Consider the following 14,471-nt stretch of genomic DNA (forward strand, 5'->3'; position numbering starts at 1 on the left):
AAGTTAACTCAAGGCTTACCTGGTTTTAAACTTAGTACAAAGCTGTCAGGCCTAATGCTCCAGCTTTGTGCCTGTGACTTAATAGCACTGGAATCTATGTGTCATCTTGAGTCTAGGAGATTTCACTGGGATTTGATGATAAGGTACATGGGGTTTCTGGTACTTGCTGGTGGAAGGGGTAAATCTTGACAGTGGTCACCACAACCTTGAAAGCTTAATAAGTAACTCTTTCTGTATATCCGACACAAAGAGAATATCTTTGAGTAGACCAAATTGCAAATACCATGTCTCATCTCGCCTGTGCATAGAAATTTCTGCATAGAAATATGCACATTTTAATTTCTTGTCCTCATTGCTTGATGAATAAGCAACCTTGGAAAGTGGTCAGAGCATTTCTGTTTGGTGCCACTCACTACCTGCAAAGTCTGAAGTTGGAGGTGAGGAGCAGAAGTGAGTCTGCAATCGTGTTCTTGGCACTGTAGCACAGACTCACAGCCTGGGTACTAGAGCAGCAGCAGGAAGCAAGTGTGTCCAATTTCTTTACAGGATGTGATTTCCATGCTTATCAGATAGTGGAAACTGGAATAAATAGAATTAATGATCTCTTGGGACCATTACAGACAGTGTCAGTGGTAGTTCTTAGGCAGAACGGCCATACTTTCCCACTCTAAGTGCCCTTAAGGAAGTCAACAAGCATGCAAAGAAGGGAAATCCTGCTGCTATTTCCCACTTTCTCCAGCCATCTACATCAAATGCTTACAAATGAACGAAGGATGAGATTGAAAGCAAAGGTGAGAAGAAAAGTTCAGCACTCCCATTGGACAGCGGATGCTCCAGAAAAATCACTACTGAGGCTGGTGCCACTCCTGGAAGACTGAACAATATTCAGAGTCATTGTAAAGGGACCCAGAAATCTGACAATTAACTAGAGAGGAGCAAGGTGCAGAGCAGGACCCTGTAATAGCTGGATATGCCTGTTTCTGGGAATACGTGCTGCTGTCCTCCAAGTTACATCATCTTCAAAGGGATATATTAACACTATAGGATGACAAACCCCACAAGGCTACTGTCACTTCAGTGTCTTGTTTCCCTGATTCTCCATTTTCAGCCTCCAAACACAGGACAGTTTAGGGGAGTGGTACATGCTGAAGTCACCCCTTTCCCTTGTTGAGGAGTAGTGATGGAGTTGGGAGGACCCAGACCTGGGAGCCCAGCAGCACTGCCAGGTCCTAGAATTATACAGGGGAAAGATAGGGAATGGTCCCCCTAGGAGGAGAGACTACATAGATTAAGACTGTTGCCCAGAAAAAATAGATAAAGACTCCAGAGGAAGCATTATTCACTTTCTTATGTGATTTCACTGGATGTCTCTTGTGTTATTGGGCAGCATCTTTGCAACCACCAGGAAGGGCTTCTTCCACAAGACACTCCACACACAGTGGAACTAATCACTGTGGGATATTGTGTGGGTACAAACCATGAATGTGTTCAAAGTCACTTGAAAAAAAATCAGCAGATGGAGTTTGTTGATAGACAAGAGGCAACTTCTGATAAAGCAGCTGGCTATTTAGGAATGTCTTCTTCCCTGTTCCCTGGTTTTTCCCTCCCTCCTAAGCTTCTACCACTGATTGGACTGGCAGCTGGCCCCAGTGGTTTCTTGCTCTCACACAATACTTTTTAAAGATTTAAGTTTAAAATGAGGAGATGCGAGGTTCTGTCCTTTCCAGTTTTGTCTTTTTGGGAGCTAGTCAGATCCTTGGTGAGGTAGCTTTGAGCATCAGACTGCTCCTGGGACTGTGGATCATGACCTACAACAAGGTCCGGTTTTCTCTGCCAGTTATAGAGCCTTTTTAACTCTGACACCACTGTGCCTTTCTCCTCAAGGGCCAAGATGTGTATCTCAACCTACAAATTCCAGCCCTGATTCTGGAAGGACTCACTACTGAGATGACAGCTACCTATTAAAGATCCAGTTTTCATAGTAGAAAAGGAACCATAAAAAAAATGAAAATTTTAATTAATGCTACTGATGGCTTATGGAAGAAAAGCAGTAAGAAACACCTTTGGTGTGCGACTGATATTAAAGTAATCTTAAAATTACTTTTCCTCCTTTGAAAGTAAAAAATAATTAACTCTGAAGTGCTGGCAATATAATACCAGCTCTGAGAGGTAGTGCATATATTTAGTACTTTAGCTGTCCGGTTCTGAGGGATGCCAGGGGACAGGGTTTATAAAAAGAATATTATCTCTACATCAAAGAGGTATTATTTTTCATTTTAAAGGAGTTCCCAGTCACAGAACAGTCAAGCTCTTCATAAGCAATTATTAGCAGCAAGGATGGCAACTGAGCAAAACAAATCTTTGAAAATGGACACTTTTATTTCTCTAGATGTTTAGGAAAAAATTCTAGGGAGTTGCATTTGCTGAGGTGAATCCCAAATTCTGGTCCTGGTGTCAAAGGCTCCTGGTGGGAATATTGAGGAAACGGGAGTATTTTCCCTGATGAAAAGTCATTAAAAGCATAATCTCACTGTGCTTTGGTTATGTTTTGTCAGTCACCTCCAGACTTCAAGGCTCAATATAGTCCAAGATAAAACTTCTTAGACTTCATTGCCTTGAGGAGACTCGCTGGATCTCTTGTACAATTGATTGTATTCCAAGCCAGGTGAAAATGAAGTTTAACTGTGTGACTACCCAGCAGAGGCATGCTGCATACCATGCTGCACACCATCCTGCATACTGTGCTGTACACCATCCCAGAGCAAAGACGTGGTGAGATGCCTAGTTCTGCTCAGTAGGATGGGATGAAAACAGTTTTCAACCTCCTCTCTGTGGTGACAAAGCCACATCTTCCCAAATCACAGTGAACAGAAATGGGGCTGGGCTTGACAAACAGAAGTCACAGGGGGGAAGGAAAAGCACAGCTCAATAAATGCCATTTACAAAATCACAAACTAATTGAAGTCAGGAAGGTACTTCAGAGGCTATCCAGCCCAAACCCCCACTAAAAGCAGGCCCAATTAAAGCAGGTTATTCAGGGCTTTGTCCAGCAGAATTCTGAATAACTCCAAGAAGTGAGATTTGATAACTTCTCTGGGCACCATCTCAATCTTTGATGACCCTTACGATAAAGAAGCTTTTCCCATACCACATCTGAATTGCTCACCTCCCACCTTACACCTGTAGTCTCTGCTACAGTACCTCTCTGAGAAAAGTCTGGCTCTGTCTCTGCTGTGCCTTCTAATTGCAGATAGCAATAAGATCTCCCCATACCTTCTCCTGTTACATCTGAACAAATCCAGTTCTCCCGGCTTCTCCCCGTATGCCATATACTCCTGTTCCCTAACTATCTTGGTGACCTGCTGCTGAACATCTTTCCTCACTGGGTAACCCAAAATGGAGGAGATACTCCAGATATGTTGTTAGGATGGGTCAAACAAACCGATTCTGCAACTGGAAATTCCAAACCTAGTGTTAGCAATGTGCCCCCACTCTTGGGTAAGAAGTTTCCGTCTCTCTTGCTGACCATACATGCCCAAAACCAGACTGGGGATTTTGCACAGAGTATGGCAGGAATTCTGTAAGAAAAAAATAGAGTTTTGACAGATAATTAGAAATAAAAACAGGTGTAGGCGTCAGATCAGCCATGAGTCCAAACTGTCACAGGTCCAGGTTCTGAATATCTGTAGAAACGCAAGCGTTTTGCACACCGCAGCAAAGGCGGCAGCTGGGCGCGCAATTCGGATGCATCCTGACGTGAGCAGTCGTACCGATGTGGGAGCACAGCCCACTCCCATTCTGTGGGATGACCACAGAGGCAGCAGATCACTGGGTGAGAGGAGAAGCAGGTATGGGACCGTGCAACTACACTTGATGCAAAGGGGGGTTGTCGAGGTAAAGCTACTGTAGCAATAACATCAAATAAGAGCTGCAAGACTATAGATGCACGACCTTTGATGCTCCACAGCTCTTGCCAAGTGGAAGAGAAAGACATGGGGATGGATGCCAAGAGCCCCTGGGGATCCTTTTACTCCAGGCTAGTCTTTTTCTCGGCAATGATGAAAGTTCAGCAGATCCCTTCTCTGATGCAAAGTGGGTGGGCTGGCAGGGGATGAGCCAGTGATGAGCCAGTGTGGTGGGTTTTAAGAAGCGTTGGCTGAGCACATCAGCTTGGACGAAGAAAGAAGTGCTGAAGGAAAAGCGAGGGACCGCAGAGCCCTCCCACCCAGCCCACCATGCTGCCCTGCTGCTGCTGTTGGCAGGCAGTGGGATTATGTCTTTGTGTGGCTGAAACAGCTTGGTAAATATTGTTAAACAGCTTAAAATTCTCAAGGTGAATTGGAACAAAGAACAGGCTTTCAGTACTTTATTATTTATATTTTCAACTGATGCTTTTTTCCCCCTCTATTAATCAGGCTGTGACTTGTGGTGTACTTCTGTGATAAATCACTCACCTTAATTATTGTGCCATTTAGAAATAAGCAAGGGGCTGGCAGCGAGAGAAGGTTTTGCTATATTATGCACATATATATGTATTCGATTTTATTCTAATGGACTGTTCCAGGCACGTGAAAGATCCAAGACACCAAGAGGCAGACACCAACATAGAAAATGTGTTTTAACAGTAAAACCTTTTGTTAAAGCCAAGTTTCCATGTCTCGAAGACTGAATTATCAGAAGCAATTTCCATCCCGTTGCTCATGACATGTGGATGTAGGATGCTTCTCTTCATAGCCATCTCTCATCCTCCCATATTCACTCACTCAGAGTTATAGCTCTGCCATTTTACCATGTCAGAAATCCTCCTGAGAAGCTATTTGCAATGCATATCAGTGTTTTTTAATTTAACGTTTGTTTTCAGGAGCAAATAGGCAATTGCCTCAAAAGGGGAGAATGAATGAACCTCACAAAACTCATGCTGGCCTCACATAACTCATTAACATTAGAAGACTCCCTGCATGGTGCTGCCAGGGTTGTTAAAACGTCACCTGTTATTTATGCTACTGCAGCCAAACATTTCATTTATGACTGTAAATGAGCACAAGCTTGATGAACAAATGGAGACGCTGAGTCCCCCGTGCCTGTCGCTGCCCTTGAGCGCTGCACTGCCCACTGCAACCCAGCACAGGGACACCTGGGATCTCTCACACTACTGCCGCAGTCTCATGTCTCATAAAGCTCATTGGTAATTGAAAAGTGCTTACTCCTCTTTAACTCAAGCACTTAGTGCTGCCTGGGTGGTTTTCCTAGGGAGAAACAGCCAACGACCCCACTGGTAATGAAGAACTGAAGTTCAAACTTAAAGCAGAAATTCACCCCAGGTCATGCATGGAAAATGCCTCTGCCTGTCTGGAGCTGTTGTGTTTCTTCAGTGCACAGGGGTTTTTTCCTGACATTCCTGAAGCTAAGCTGCCAACAGGGTATAAACCAAAAGGGATTCACTTAGATACCTAAGAATTGTTAAACACTTCATTGGGGTGCCCAGGCTTCCTTGCCCTGCAAGCCATGTACCAACTCCCCTGGACCATGAGAAGTCCCCTGCTGCCCTGCACTGAACTGCTGAGAACATCTCTGGGTGCTGTTCCCTGGTGAGAAATGACCCATCTGTGTACCCTGCCTCATCTCCCAGCCCTCCACTGGCACTTCCAGGCTGGAAGATGGATGTTGAGTCCCCAGCTCCTCAGGGCTGTTGGACCTGGCAGCCCAACTGAAGCTTGGCTGAATGGTGAAGTCCCAACAAAGGAGCTGTATGCTACAGGTTTGGAGTCAGCACTATTGAAACAATCTTACACTTGCTGGGGATTATATATATATTTTCTTTTAAAATATGTAAAAACAAATCACTTGGAGAGCCAGAAACTGTTGATTCCCTTTGTGGAAGCGCAAACTCCACTGTGTGCAGACAGAGCACTTCTGAGCCTGCAACAGTCTATTTGGTGCTTTGCAAGGACAATTTCCAGAGGTCAGCTACAGGCAAATAATTGTTACAAGGGAAAATTTTGGCGTAAAAATAATAACACTGTGTTTGAAAAAACCTCATTATATTCCTCCCAAAATTCACAACCTGTTGTTCTATGAGAGACTTTCTGGTCTCAAATCCATCTTAGTAAAGACAAAAAGTGAAAGTGACAAGCAATAATGATTATTTCAAGCCTTATTATATGTAACAAATGAGAATAACAGAGAGTCTGGTGCTGTGCAAACAAGTCAGCAGCTAGGAAAGAGACAGCTGATGGAAGAAGATAAAACATTAATGAAAAAATCCTGGGTTTAAAGATTAAGGGCAAGAAGGCATTATTTAAGTACATTAAGACCTAACAAAATCCTTGCAATCATACAGAAGAATAGGATTCAAAGGGACCTCTTCGATCATCAAATCCTCATGCTATCTGTAGTGCCATCCCAAACAATCAATCCTCTTCATGGAAAAAGTGATATTAATCCTAAAGTAGTTCTTTTTGTCCCTAGATCACAGGGGATGGAGGAGAGTGTAGAAACCATTTTAGAACCTGATATTTTGCTTGGTTATAACCTTTTGGTGATTTCATACTTAAATTGGTTTGTCAGCATTTCACACCCATTCTCTCTGACAAAAATGCCACTCATCAAGTTCAGTAATGTCTCTTCCCTTTGTTAGTCCCTATAGCTCAAGTGTTAAAGGTGGCAGAGTTGTCAATTGTGGTAACACAAAAAGAAAAAAATATTCATTGAATATTTATGGTTTTTATTTGGAAAGAAATGGGACATGCTTATTTCACAGCAAGGAAGAAATACTTTCTATCTCAGCAGCAGCAGTGGAGGAGGTCAAATAGCAACAATTACAGCAACATACACTAGCAGTACCAGAAAATTTGTGACCAAGAATATTGAAAGACCTGTCTGAGGAGCTTCCTGAAACACTGAGAGTGATTTGTAGAACATATTGAAAGATAAGAGAAGCTACATAGAACCAGAAAAGTGACTGTTGGTTAAACAACGTGAACCAAGGTTGTTCCCAGAAGTGGTTACATACTGGGCACCACTCCTTTGCATGTAGAGAAGACTTGGTTGTAAGTCTCTCTAGTCTCCCCTGCAGGCAGACTGAGCACCTCTGCAGCTGGTACAGCATGCCTAGTATCATGCTGATCACATGCTAGTCAGCAGTTTGCCAGTCCCTTCAAATTCTGAGTCCATACTTGAAAAAGGTGATCCAGTGGCCTGGATTTCCCAAGCCCAAATAGTATGACACTAGTCCCAGGAATAATTATTGCTAAGCAGATATGGGAAGTGAATAAAGCATTAATGAATGGGAGCATAGTCAATGCCAGCAAATGCTAAAACCTATTTTCTTAAAAGCAGTCACTGAAAGCTCTTATAAAAATGAGATTTCTTATTTATCTGATTAAAGTTATCTTTATAGGTCTCTGAAAATAAGAGATGTCTATTTGAGAGTTGCATGTGTCCTTCTCATTTAAAAACAAAAAAAAAGGCAATAAAAAAATCAGTGTAGCCAGTACTACAATGGTGAGATTAAAGATTGACTCACAGATGTCCAAGTAGTTGTCAAGAAAAAGAGCTCAATCAGTAGTTTTCATGACAGCCTCAAGTTCAGTCCAGAGAAGATTAAGAACTGACTTTGGTTGTGACCTATAAATACATACAAGGGCAACAATTTCTGGCGGTAGGTAGCTCTGTCATCTAGCTAAGATAGATGACATCTAGCTAAGGCCAATGCTATACAAGTTCTGGATAGGAAGAAGAAATTACTTAGAACAGGGAGCAGCTGACTATTAGACCAGCCCATTAGGCAAGTAGTGGCTTTATACCTGTTTGAAACCTTGGACTGCTATTTACCCAGTCAAACTCTGCGCAGGCAGCCCCCGTGAGTGCTGGTTGACAGCACTAGGCAGCAAGTCCGACTCAGGGCGAGTCTGTGTGCCTTGCCATTTCAGATGGAGGCGTGGGTGTGTTTCCATCTTCAGTACTTCAGTTTAGTTCCACAGAGCACAGTAGTAGTGTCAGCTCACACCACAGGACATGCATGGTTACAAGCTCCCCAGCTGGAGAGCCCTTCCATTCCCAGAGGAGCGCAGAGTACCCCCCAGAAAGAGCATCACACCCCAAGTCAGTGTCTCAGAGTGCCCATCACTGCATCTAGGCTTTGCCTGTATCTTTTTCTTAGTGATGTGTAGGGCAGCAACCGAACCCAGAGCAGATATAACATCACACATCCGTGATACCTCTTGCAACAGCAATCATCTGATTGTTGCCTACGTGCACTGTTTCCAAAGAGCTGCCTGGGCTGTTTTCAAGTGGCTGCTTGCAAACACTGCAGACAGACACTCAAATTTCACTTTTCCCTGTTACATGGGAATCAGTCAGCTATATATTTTAGGTCATATCACATTACTTCTGGCACTGCAATGTCTGTGAATTTAGTTACCTTGGGAAGGGAGGACACTCCATAACCACCTCCCTAAGCATCTCAGCAAAAGACTAATACTGGGGCAACCTGAAAAGCACAAAATGATGGGTCAAGGATTAATTAAATAAGACAGACTTGGTTGACTAGCAATGCCCACAGGACTCCCAAATGAGAACAAATGGTGTCCTTGTAGGAATATCATCTTTGCCCTGACAAAGACATCAATGCCACCTGGGATCTCCCTGAGCCGCATGGTTGCTGCTCAGTGGATAAACAGATCTCTGCTTTTAAAACAAAAAGATAAGAAAAAAGACAAATTTGAGGTAGTTACGGTAATGGTATCTCAGGTGCTTTTCTGCAGGCAAGACGTGAAGGAACATCAGAGCAGACCTGTGCAGTGAAACAGTTGGTGTTTGGGGTGGGGAGACTGGTTCAGACTAGATGGATTTTAGATCCATGGACTGAATCAGCATTAGCAGCTGGAGTATGTTAGGAGTGTTTCTGGGTCAGGTCTGGCTTCCAATTCACATGAAAGGAATTTGCTTGTATGTTCCAAGGCTGCTCTGCTCTGAAAGCCAAAGTAGGAGATGAGGGCCAACCAGGAAAGTCTCATCAAAAGCACTTATGTAATCCAAACTAAAATGCTGATGCTGAGACACCTGCAGATGCTCACACTGGAGATGGATATTGGCACATCTTTTACTTATGAAGAAGCTGCTTAACAGGGAAAGCTTTTTTTCCTTGAAGTCATCACAATCAGTCATCCGACCTAATAAGGGATGATTCTCACATCTGTTATTGAAGTAATAGGACTCCTGTTTCTAAGGTCACCATGGCTGATAATCACACAGGAAGGACAATTTTGATTATTCTCTTTTTCCCCCTTGCTTAAGTGGGTACCTAGAACAAAATGCATATATGTAGCACATGGTATCTTCATGTGTCATTGGAAGAAAATATAAATGCCATGAGTACATTCTGTCTTTTATAGCTGACCCTCTCCAAAAATTCTGAATCTCAGCGTACACAGAAGTGACTGCTTTTAATGCAAAATTGGTGTTGAGCATACTCTTCAGAATTTGATGCAAAGCCTGAGGAATTCTACAGAAACTTCTTTTGTCTATGACACAGCTCTGAACAGACTCACAGAGCTGTTACCCACAATGTGAAGCAGACTGGCTTAGATGTGATAGTAGGTTTTTCTAAAATGTCCAAAAAACAAAGGCATTCAAAGAGAGAGACAGACAGCATGCAGGAGAGATCTACCTACCTGTCCTACATATTTCAGTGAAACAAATCAAAACATCTGTCAAGACATGCGAGGTTGAGTCTACAAAGTTCTAAGCATTCTTTGAAGTGATGAAGCTCTTACATCTCATTGACCTCTCTGAGAACCAAGAAGAGCAAGTGTCAAACCCCAAGGTTTATTGAGGCAGAAAATATTTTTCTTCTACGCTTTTTCCTTTAGATATCAGTGGTTTTGTTGTGCTTTCCTCTATTCTGGTTTTCTAAGCAGTGTGCTGCAAGGGGAAGGTGAATGACTGAAGCATGCATGCCCAGATATTTTTGACTGGCTTATGACAAGTAATGGCAGGACTTTGTATTTATCTTCAGACTTTCATTTCAATTCTTGTTCTTTATCTGTCCATCTCTTCTAATATTCACAAAATAAATGACATTGTCGTAGCCATTGATATATTAGGTAAGTGATGGCTACTGACGATCAAAGGACGCCACACTTCTCCTCACATGTATGAAAAGATATTTTAATTATTAAGAAGCAGCACTGAAAAATCTACACCCCAATTAAGGCGCAAACAATGTGGCTTGCACAGTGCAGGGAAATGGTTACAAGTCCCCTCTGCAGAGATTGCTTGAGAAGTGGCAGCAATGGGCACTGTAACAGTAAAAGAGGGAGAAAACATCACAAATATGAATGGGTTGGGAATAAGTGATAGCATCACCACCCATCTGTCTGAGTTTGTATGTGGCTGTAGGGGTGGCAGTAGTAAAAACCTCCTAGATTTTTGCTGCCTGTGAGCATGGATTGCTACTAACCATCTGTAGGCATGCCAGGTAGCATGACTATGTCCCCTTCCTGTAGCTGGCTCCTCACATGCTGTGGGGTACAAAGCAATGGTCTCTCTTCTCACTAGAAGGTTTTTTCCTTCCCTATCATCAGCTAGCACTTTTGTGGGCCTTCTTGTCCAGTGGGTCAGTCACAAGTGAGCATCTGCCCCTCCATCTTTTTCTAATATCAGCTAAAAATATCACTGGTTTTCCTTTTCTGTAGTCTCTTAACACCCTTTATTTGTACACTACTATTTATTATTTAAAGCAGTGCCTATATTATTTAACTCACTGAGCCTTTTTGGGATACAGTTTCCATGAAAGAGGCTGTGCAGCATCACTCTGTTGAACTATGAATTAACAACACCAAGGGTGCCTCCCTTCTCTGTTGGAACAAATACCACCCATAGTTATTCTCAAGCATTTTTGCAGTCCATAAATATACACATGCATGCATAACATGCATACATTTGTGTCTGTGTGTATATTTTCGTGTATCTATGGTATGTGTCAGGAGGATGCAATAAGCTGCCAGATACTCTGTAAAGCCTTTGATCAGCTGCAGCTTTCTGCACCCTGTGCTGTTCATCCTGCATCCTTGGCTACTCCACCACCACACCAGACTGTTTTCCAAAGAGCTTTTGTCTGTGGTGCTGCGTCTCAGATCCCAGGACAGGGCTTTTCTCCTCTCCACATCCAAACTGACCACTTTCTCCTGCAGACTAAGCTACGGGTTTGTGGTAGCAAACGTGCCCAAAGGATGAAACAAACTGGCTAAACAGTTCATGAACACCAATTCTCTTCTTCAGGCCCAAAACCATTTGGTTTTAATTATATTATTTTTACATATAAAAACACCAACATTTCTAATTTTGGGTAAGACTGACTCTGTTATTTCTACATGCCTACTATTCTTTCTGCTGATCCACCACAGGACACATTCCAGCTGAATTTTCAGTCTCAGGGATCACGGGCTCTTGTGTGAGTTATTTAGTTTTTGCCTGTGATTTGCTAGTCTTTCTCTGACTTCTCCCCACACAACTCCTCTTCCTCTCATTCAGCCATAGGTTCGCAGTGCCTTGGGCTATGTGTGCTCTGTGGATCTGTTTTAGTTCCCTGTCAATTATTCCTCCCCGTTTACAGTAACAGCTCATATCACATTTTATTACTGTAGCTCATGTGCCTTTCACATCATTGCTTTTGAAACACTGAATTTATTCTGAAATGCGTCTGGTTTCTAGTCTAGCTTCTCACTGTTTCCTAATCCTAGGGGGATTTTGTTGTTGATTTTGCATCTTTTCTGCTGGCTGCGGCTGTGTCTGCATTTCAGGATTATTGGTCAAGTTTCTGTGAGAAACATGGAAATGTTTTTCCTTCTCTTCTCTGACTTCTAAGCCTTTTAGCTACTTCTGTCCCCACCTGCTCTCCCTTCTGAGCCTCAAGCACTGTGCTCCCTTGCCGGCCATTGTGTCAAACACAAAGATGAAATGACCGGGGCGTGTGAAAGTACTTGCCTACGCTTCAATATTATCTTCTCCTGCAGGATATCACAGTTAACCCTGGATCTCCACTTCCCTTTACAATCACCTTATTTTCATTTTGAGAGAACTCAGAGCTCGCAGCAGCATGGGATTAGTGTTTCAGCTGCTGCTGTGTGCAGGCAGAGAGCCAGCTTCCTCTCCCACCGCGTCACCCAAGTGTCTCGCACTTGGCCACCTGTATGACCACCTGTATCCCTGCATGACTAAGGGCAGCTCAGAGCTGTTCATCCCTCTTACCATTCCTCCACATCAGTATCCCCATCTGTCAGGGCCTGATTACACCTGTGAAGCTGAATTTTCCAGAGAGCAAACAGGATCATTTTAGAGGAGCTCCTGCTACCCCCTTCCCAGAAAGAGGGAAGCTCATGATTCTGCTATGCACTTTTTAAAAACCCACTGTAGCTGATCTGGGGTGGGGAATGGGAGCAATGTACTCTGTTTATAATGTGAACAGCATTTAAGACTTCCCCAGATGCTTATACTTTTGCCAGCTCCAAATGATAAAAAAGCATGCGTCAGGTCTCTAAACACAAGATTGTTTTTAAAATTCATTACAGTTAAGAATATGAACTTTGAATGTTTATTCATTCTTCCCATTCTGGGCCTGGAAGTTTATTTGATAGAACCTGCCTTTTTCTTTGAGAAAGGAAGCTTTTACCTCAGATGCTGGAGCATGGGCTGCACAAAGCATGGGCTGCACTATTCCAGGGTTTAGGGTTTTGGGAAAAGGAGGGAGAAAAAAAGGTAGGCCTGGATGGAAGAAGTAGGAGAAACCGCTGGAGAGACCGATGCTCAGAAGAGACAATGGCTACTTCTGCCTCCAAGACTTGGTGTTCTCCACCAATTCCAAAGACTCAGGCTCTTCTTTCATCAGCACCATGTAACTTTTCTTTCCATGGTTTAGACAAAGCAGGATGAAAAAAATATTATGACTTTGCTACCACTAAGAGTCTATTGTCCTTGGTGACATGGTCTTCCCTACCTCTAGAGCCCCCTCCATCTTATCTGCTGGCAGAAGTCTCTCTGGAAAAGGATTTTAAGGTGATCAGGTCACAAGGTGCATCCATTAGATGGGGGAGACTGCCAGGCCCACCTTTTTTTCCTGTGAGTGGCAAAAACAACTAGGAGAAATTTGGAGAGCACCCAAAATGTGTATCTAACTCTTGCAAGACAAGAGAACATCCCAGGAAAGTGAGGGTTCCATTGAGTGGGACCACAAGCCGGAAGACTGAGAAAGAAAGATGTTTCAAAACCTCAGTCAGTACAAGAAAGACATGCAGATTATTTTGGTTTATTGTGGTTGTATGAAGACTGAAACACTTAACTATTTTCTACCAGATAGCATAATACCTTTAGAAAGCCTTTCCTAATATCAGGTAGGAAGCAATAAGCCAAAATCACAAAACAAATCTATGAAGCTACGATTTCAATATGAAGACACAGAAAACTTAAATATAGGCTGCTACTCATTGTAGCGCCAGTAAATGTAAGCTGGGTAACCAGCTGAATAATCACAACTGCTGATGATTACTTATGAGCATTCCTGAAAGCAAAATGTGACCCTGAATGTTATCTACTGGGAAAGAGTATAAACCAACTTTTCATTCCAAGAGAAGAGATAAGGCTAATAGGGGGCAGGGAACTAGAACACAAAGAACACTACATCAATAGCTAACAAACAGGTAAGGAATTAATAAAGTAGTTGTTGTGTGTTTGCTACAGCAAAATAAGGTGATAAATAGCAGACAACTGGGGCTTATAATGCATCTGGCAAACCAACTTAATTATATTCTTTGACAGGATAACAAGCCTAGTGGACAAAAAATACTCCACAGTAGCTATCGATATAGTTCCCTGAGATGACCTTATATGGGGATTACCAAAATCTGAACGGTACTTCTCAAACTCCAGCTCTTCCAGTGTGTGCCAAATGCAGGGAAGTGTGTCACAGCGTGCAGTATTTTGCAGCCAACACACAGTCATTTTAAACTACATGGCTGTTTTAAGCATGTTTTCTCAACCTCCAAATCTGTGAAAACCACCGAATGAAAAGTAAACTACACCAAATCCCTTTAGATAGAAAGGATCTGAATCTTAAACTTCAGTATTCTAGAGGGGCTCAAAAACACAGCTACGTGGATGTTTTGCTATTAAAGCAAGCAATCGAGGCAATAAACATAATCTTGGTTTATTTTGCCATCAGGTGGTAGTCAGCAGTTTACTGGAGGTGGAAAAATTGTTGGAGCTGTGAACAAACACCCTCTTCCAAATTCATCAGGAAGGCTATTGCTCAAAGGTACATACTTCCCTCCTCCTTGACACCCACTCTGCTGCCTGATTTTCCATGCTGGAAGGTGGCATTGTTCACGCACTTGTTTCAGCCAGCGTGGGAGGAGATCTTTCCCTGGCTGCCTCTATAATACACTTCCAGGCAACTAGCAAGGGCACTAGGAGAG

At 42.9% G+C, this 14,471-nt stretch overlaps 1 protein-coding gene across 1 annotated transcript in view; it reads left to right on the forward strand.

Annotated features, from left to right (window-relative positions):
- The window catches only part of GTF2E1 (general transcription factor IIE subunit 1), a 76,801-nt gene extending 62,565 nt beyond the window's left edge, over nucleotides 1-14,236 (forward strand). The window contains exon 6 of the transcript XR_003542328.2: nucleotides 14,219-14,236. The gene's annotated coding sequence lies outside the window, so the exon portion shown is untranslated. The remainder of the gene's footprint in view (nucleotides 1-14,218) is intronic.
- The last annotated feature ends 235 nt before the right edge of the window (nucleotides 14,237-14,471 follow it).

Source organism: Pipra filicauda, unplaced genomic scaffold (genome assembly GCF_003945595.2).
Source record: "Pipra filicauda isolate LSUMZ 115617 unplaced genomic scaffold, ASM394559v2 scaffold69_size3009148_pilon, whole genome shotgun sequence".
In the NCBI taxonomy this organism is placed as follows: Eukaryota; Metazoa; Chordata; class Aves; order Passeriformes; family Pipridae; genus Pipra; species Pipra filicauda.